The 6760-nt window shown below is 38.4% G+C and overlaps 1 pseudogene; it reads right to left on the minus strand.

Annotated features, from left to right (window-relative positions):
- Nucleotides 1–6760, minus strand: part of LOC107667689 (uncharacterized) — a 26023-nt pseudogene that overhangs the window by 15064 nt on the left and 4199 nt on the right.

Consider the following 6760-nt stretch of genomic DNA (forward strand, 5'->3'; position numbering starts at 1 on the left):
CAAAATGCGCATGACAATCGATTACGATTAATCGTGCAGCCCTAGTGCAGGCAGTTTTAGTGTTTTATATAGGCTACAAGAAGAACCGTTAACGTCAGAGCTTATCGATACTCCAGTCTTTCATAATTTAGCCCCAGGACCGATTAAATACCAGGTTTCGGTACCCATCCCTAGTCATTTCACTGCAAGTTTAACTAATAATTTAATTCCAAAGGTATTAAACTGAAACAAATATATGAGGGAATGCCTCTACACAATTGAAGAGGGAGCCACAACCACTACCACTCAATATCTGAAACTATAGCAAATGAGATGGTCAAGTTGGCCACAAAATACCTCGTATCCTATAATCACAATCAGCTTTGTGTGATACAAATAATGTTTAGTGAGGTTTTGTTCATTCATCAACTGAAGACAGCATAGACTAAAAGATTGATCTTAACCTTTAAGAATCAATATTGGTTCAACAAAATACAGACTAAAACTAAATAAAAAAAACATGTATTTGCACTGAAAATCACACTGTGCAAAATATAAATTTAAAACAGTGACTTTTAGTAATTTGTAAGATTTATCTGCGAGTGTTATGCAAAAGAAGTGTTTAATTACACTGAACACAATTAAACTGCCACAACTTAAAAATGCCCAGACAATTTTTGCAATATTTTACAACAGTAAGGAACACTGCAATTTCTTTCCAATGTGTTTCAGGTATTTTTGATATGTGAAACATGTCTCGCACTAAAGACATGTCCTCTATAGTGTGAACCCTCGTGTGACTGTTAAGGTTTCCTTTAGATATGAAACACTTTCCACAGTGATGGCATGTGAAAGGCTTATCTTCACTGTGAATTTATGTGAACCTCAAGGTTTTTCCACAGTGATGGCACATGTAAGGCTTCTCTCCAGTGTGAATTCTCATGTGCCTGTTAGAGTTTCCTTTTTGAGCGAAACCGTTTCCACACTGTTGGCAAGTGTAAGGCTTTTCTCTGGTGTGAATGCTCATGTGGCATTTAAAGGTTCCTTTTTTTAGTGAAACATTTTCCACATTGTTGGCAAGAGAAAGGCTTCTCTCCAGTATGAATTCTCAAGTGGACCAGGGGCGGTTTCTCCATTAGGGCGATTGGGCGACGCACCACCAAAGCGCGAAAGGGAGGGATTTTTTTTCTTTCACATTCAACCACAGTGTTACGCTAGCTTTCACTGTTTGTTCTGCCTCTAAATAGTCCAATCAGCGTCGAGTCGCGTTTTGTGTAGTACCGCCCCTTTTTGGGCGATTTCTGTACTGAGAATCGCCCCGAGTGCTCTTCATAGACTTCCATACAAAAATCATTTTTTTCGAACTGCAGGCACTGCAATGCAATCTCTATGAGTTCCGGGAGGGCTAGCACTAATGTGCTTTCGTCATTATGCGTAACCTTAACTTGTGCAAGGATTGGTGGGAACAGTGACATCCAATAATATTTAAAAACTATTTTTAATTTTAACAACAAGAAAAAAATGAAAAACTACTTTAATATCTTTATCAAATGTGAAAAAAAGAAGAAGAAGAAGAAAAAAACAGAGATGGGGACTGCTATGCCAACTCAAATTCAGTTGTCAGTTGAACTTGATCGACATTTTGGCGAACGTTACCTCAGCGCAGATGAATTCTACCGTGTCATTGAAAGAAATACCATTCAGTCGTCGTAGCAATAAGGATAAATTGTCAATTAAAGAATTAGGACCACCAAGATTGAAGTAAAAAGTTTTTTGGAAAACCACATCCTGGCTTCACTCTTCATTTGCTGCTGAATTGTGTTAACATGCATATAGAAACATAAGGAGAGCAAGAGATTGATTGTTAGAGTCAGTTTATTTTTAATTAATACTATAGTAGTTCAGTTTCCTTTACATCTTTAACTAGCCGTTAATTTATCAATTGAATGGGTGACCTATCCTCATTAATCATGCAAACATTTGCCCCCCGAGAGAATTGGCAGGAGCCGCCACTGATGTGGACTATAAAGTTTCCACCCTTTCCACACTGGGTGCATGTGTAAGGTGTTTCTCCAGTGTGAACTCTCATGTGGACTTTAAGGTTTCCTTTTTTAGTGTAACACTTGTCACATTGCTGGCAGGTGAAACAACTTCTAGTTCCTTGATGTAACTAAATTATGCACATTTTAGGCTACCTGAGAAAACACTGTAAAAACAACCTGTTTTTACAGTGTTGTTACCAAGAACACAATTTCTATTAAAATCATTTTTTAAAAATCTAAAGCAGAACAGTACAGTATATTCTTTATAATAATGTAATATTAAATTGTGTTATATTATATATGCTAATGTAATATGAAAAATGAAGCAGATATTGCTCATGAATTCATTTTTTTTAGGTAAATTATTAGGTTTATAATATAATATAATATAAAAACAAATTGAAGCTTTTAAACTGATAGAATAGAGTAAAAAACAAACTGAAGCATTTAAACTGATAGAATAGAAAAAAACTGAAGCATTTAAACAGATCTGTCAGCTAAATATTTTCAAAAAAATGTGAACATGTGAATTCTTATTTAGTTATCTAATCAAGATAACTTGCAGTAGAGTTTGTACACTACTACACCTATGTGTGACCGTAAATGTCTCAGAGTTCTGTTACCATTCTGTGCCCATCATCTGCTATTTCCACCACTTAATCAAGCCACTCTTCTTTAAAACATGATGACGTTTTATTTCATTCTAAACCATTGAAGTATTTTATTTTTACAGCGACTGATTTGGCACACATCATTCTCTTTCTATGAAACCTGTAAACCGCATTCACTGGTTCTAACTCTATAGCGACACCAACTCTATAGCGGTTTGCCCAAGCATTGCAATTATTTTGCATTTACAAGAATTCAATCAAATGGCTTTCCCAACAAATTTTTGCACGTGTCCTGTGCGCGGCCATGCACGCATGCAGCTTAGAGGGAACACTGACCCTGGGTGCACCAAAAATGGAAGCGCAGGCCAGACCCCAGGTGAGGACCACTTTCCCTCCACTACGCCCTACTCTCCAGGGATCTCCACTATGAAATCATCACCAGGAACTGCTTCAACCCTCCAATTCTGTGATCATCAGAGACTCCATTGTGCTGCGCAGGTACCCCTGATCCTGGGGGGGGGGGATCTCAGTATGAAATGTTTTCATCCAAAACATGTTGGCCACACTTATTGACCCCCCCTCTTATTCAAGTTTTTTTTTTTTACCTCAATTTGTCAAGATAACAGCTCTGAGTCTTCCCCTATAATGCCCGATGAGATTGGAGAACACCTGGCAAGAGATCAGAGACCACTCCTCCAGACTGAATCTCTCCAGATCCTTCACATTCTGAGGTCCATGTTGCTGCACTCTCATTTTAAGTTCACCCTACTTGTTTTCTTTAGGACAGGGTCAGTGGACTGGGATGGCCATGGCAAATCCCTCATTTTGTGTTCAGTGACCTATTTTGTGTTGATTTTGAGGTTTGTTTTGTATCTTTGCCCAGGTGGAAGAGCCAACCACTGCCCATTGTAAGATTTCTCGCAGAGGAAATCAGGTGAAAAAGAGGTCCAGGATCTCCTGATTATTCTTGAAATCCTCCTAAACAAAATTTCTGCAATTTTCCAGCTATGATCGTTGGAGATTCTTTGGCCACTCAAACTATCCTCCTCACTGTGCATTAAGACAATATAAGCTGGGTTTCCATCCAAAGTTGCGAATTTAACTTGTGCGCAAAATTGGAATATTGCATAAAACATTTGCTTCACTTCCTGATAAACTGGCACTAAATATCACTAAGAAAAAGTAGGAGAAGCCACTGAATATAATAATTTTCATATATAATAAATTACTTGTGCTTCAGAACAAGCAGACGAAACACAATAAATGCGGTCACTGCTTTCAGAGGTGGATCCCTGCTGTTTGGGAACACAGTCATTTAAGACAGTTCTGGGAGGCAATTATACAGAAATACTTTGATGACAGACTTTTCTCTGGCATTTAAGAATGACCATTAGAGTACAACATTTCAGATGCTGTGGAACAAGAACGATCCACTGGTTAGTCAGGTTATGCCGTCCCAAAGCGCAAAGTCACATGACTGTTTTGATGCACATCGATGAATTTATTCGGCAAATGTGTTTCCATCTCTTATTTTTCATATTAACCCTTTTTCCATTTTCATCACTCGTTTCTGATGCTATACTTCAAAATGCACATAAAAACAGGGTGATGGAAACAGCTATAGACGCATGTCCTCTTGTGCGCAGATTCATTACATCACCAGTTGATCGGAACTTCTTAATTAGTGCCCTGTTGGTGGGAATTAGTATTTTCAATGCTTTAGCTATTTTTTACAGACACTTTCAACTTAATGAAGCTCAATCCTTTTGTTTGAAGGGTAATGGAAACACAGCTACAGTGATTGGTTCTGAGGAGGTGTTGATCCTCTTAAATGAGCCTAATCTCCGACTGACATTGTGTCTGCACTATGTTGGTTTTAAAGGGGTCATGAATAGGGTTGGGTATCGTTTGAATTTGATCAATTCCAATTCAGTTTCTGAATTGTTTTCGATTCCAATGTGATTAAATAAGGATATTAAACATTTATCCTGTGTCTCCTTTTTGCAAACCATTTATTGGAGCTGAATTAGGGTTGGGTACCGAAACCCGGTACCAATATGGCACCGGTACCTATGTAACGGTATGTACTAGAATCGAATCAGAACACAGATTTCGGTGCCTCATTTCGGTTCCATGCCTGAGCGATCGATTGAAATATTTGTCCTGTGGTTCTCCGAAACGGACTTAAGAAGCATCATCACCGGCATCGCACGTGAAAAATAATTTCCCAACTGAGAACATGCACGTGAACTCAAGTCGGAAAGCTCTAATAATACAAATCCAACAAATCTTTGTAGTAACAAGAGTGTCCATGTTGTTTCCACATTCCGACTTAAAAGCACAACTCGCGGGATTTCTTAATTGGCCAAAATGTCCGGGATTCGGCTGTTTTCTTAATCCCCCTCCCGCTGAATATCTGACCATCGCCGCCTGCTCCCGCAACACGTGTTTTGCTCCCGCGATTTTCATGTCCACTCCTTTAAACATTCTAATATTGCATATAATTTTGGCGCATCAGGGAGCCGCTCTCAGGATGCAGTGTATTTAAATATTTTTGAATGAATTTTGCGCGGTTTACTTTCACTTTCGCAATCACACTCACTCTGTGTAAAGGGAGCACATCTTACAAGATCAGATATTTGTCAGTGAGCTCAGGATCTGTTGAGCAGCAAATACTCAAGCATGGTCTTGTCACTCATCTCCTTATTCTCGACCTGTGATCAGTCAAATTTGACTCCAGTAGCTTGGATGCAGGGTTGCCAAGTCCGCGTTTTTGCCACAGAATTGGGCTACTTTTAAACTGTTGCCATGGGTTGAATTTCCCAAGTGGGTTAAAGGTTTGAAATATTGCATAAATTACATTTGACTGAAATGCTTGTATTGAAACATTTTGCATTCTACCTATGATAAAACCTTTCATGGACTTCTACATTAACTGTTCCCTCAATGACCTGCCCAGCTCAATCCAAGCAGCTGAGTCCTTAAGATTTTCAAGAAATGGCTGAAAACACATCTTTCATCTTCATTTGACTCTCTAACTCTAGCACTCTCTATTCTAATGCTACTTCTGATTTTATCTACTTGTGTTTTTTTTTTTTATTAAAAAACTTGACCCTCTAACATTTGCACTCTCTATTTTATTTCTATTCTAATTACTTGATTTATTTATAAAGAAAAAAGAGCCTCTAACACTAGCATTCTCTATTCTTTCTCTATTCTTTCCACTTAATTTCTTTTTATTTATTATAAATAATGATCTTCTAACACTAGCATTATCTGTACTTTTTCTGTTCTATTGAATTGTTTTATTTTTATTTAAAATTTACCCTCTAACACTAGCATTTAAGCAAACAAAAAAAAAAACCTTGCTACGTATACTGTTAGGTGAAGCCCCGCCCACGAACCGGCTTCACCTAACAGTATACCCCTACTGTCCTTTTTTTGGAAAACTAAAATATGGTCACCCTATTATAAATATACTTAATTATGAAACACCAGAGATGGCTTAAATAACACAGATAATCTATATTGTCGCAGTCGAGTGTTTATTGTCTTTGTTTTATCATTCAAAACGTGTATATGTTCTGTTTACTCAGTTACAGCTATAATAGCAATGCCTTTGTCCATATGAGGCATTTCCTGGAGGGTCAGGATCCGCTACTTCTGTGACTAAATATGTGGCTTTTCTGTGCGAGGGCGCCCTCTGGCATCCAGTATGAATGAAACAGACATCATGTGTTTATAGTGCTAATGGCCAATCCATAATTTTTGGGGGGGTGGGATTTTTTTTAATTTATTTATTTATTAAGTATTGTTTCAAGCACCGTTTAGGCACCGGAACCATTTTAAAAGTATCGATTTGGCACCGGTATCGAAAAAACCCAAACGATACCCAACCCTAGTGGCGACATTTCCACGCCCTGAAACGTGACGCTGAAATGAAACTAACTGTGATTGGTTGTTTGACATGTCGGTCAAACAGCCTCATGGGCGGGCCTTGGCCAATGAAAGCCCATGGATTCCAGACTGACGGCTGAAGGTCTGGCTACGCAAGACTACAAGGTACCTTATTTCTGCCCATCCCCCCCCCCCACACACACACAAACAAATGTAGCTGCTAAAGCTAAC

This window comes from Sinocyclocheilus anshuiensis, unplaced genomic scaffold (assembly GCF_001515605.1).
Source record: "Sinocyclocheilus anshuiensis isolate Anshui unplaced genomic scaffold, SAMN03320099.WGS_v1.1 scaffold2193, whole genome shotgun sequence".
Lineage (NCBI taxonomy): Eukaryota > Metazoa > Chordata > Actinopteri > Cypriniformes > Cyprinidae > Sinocyclocheilus > Sinocyclocheilus anshuiensis.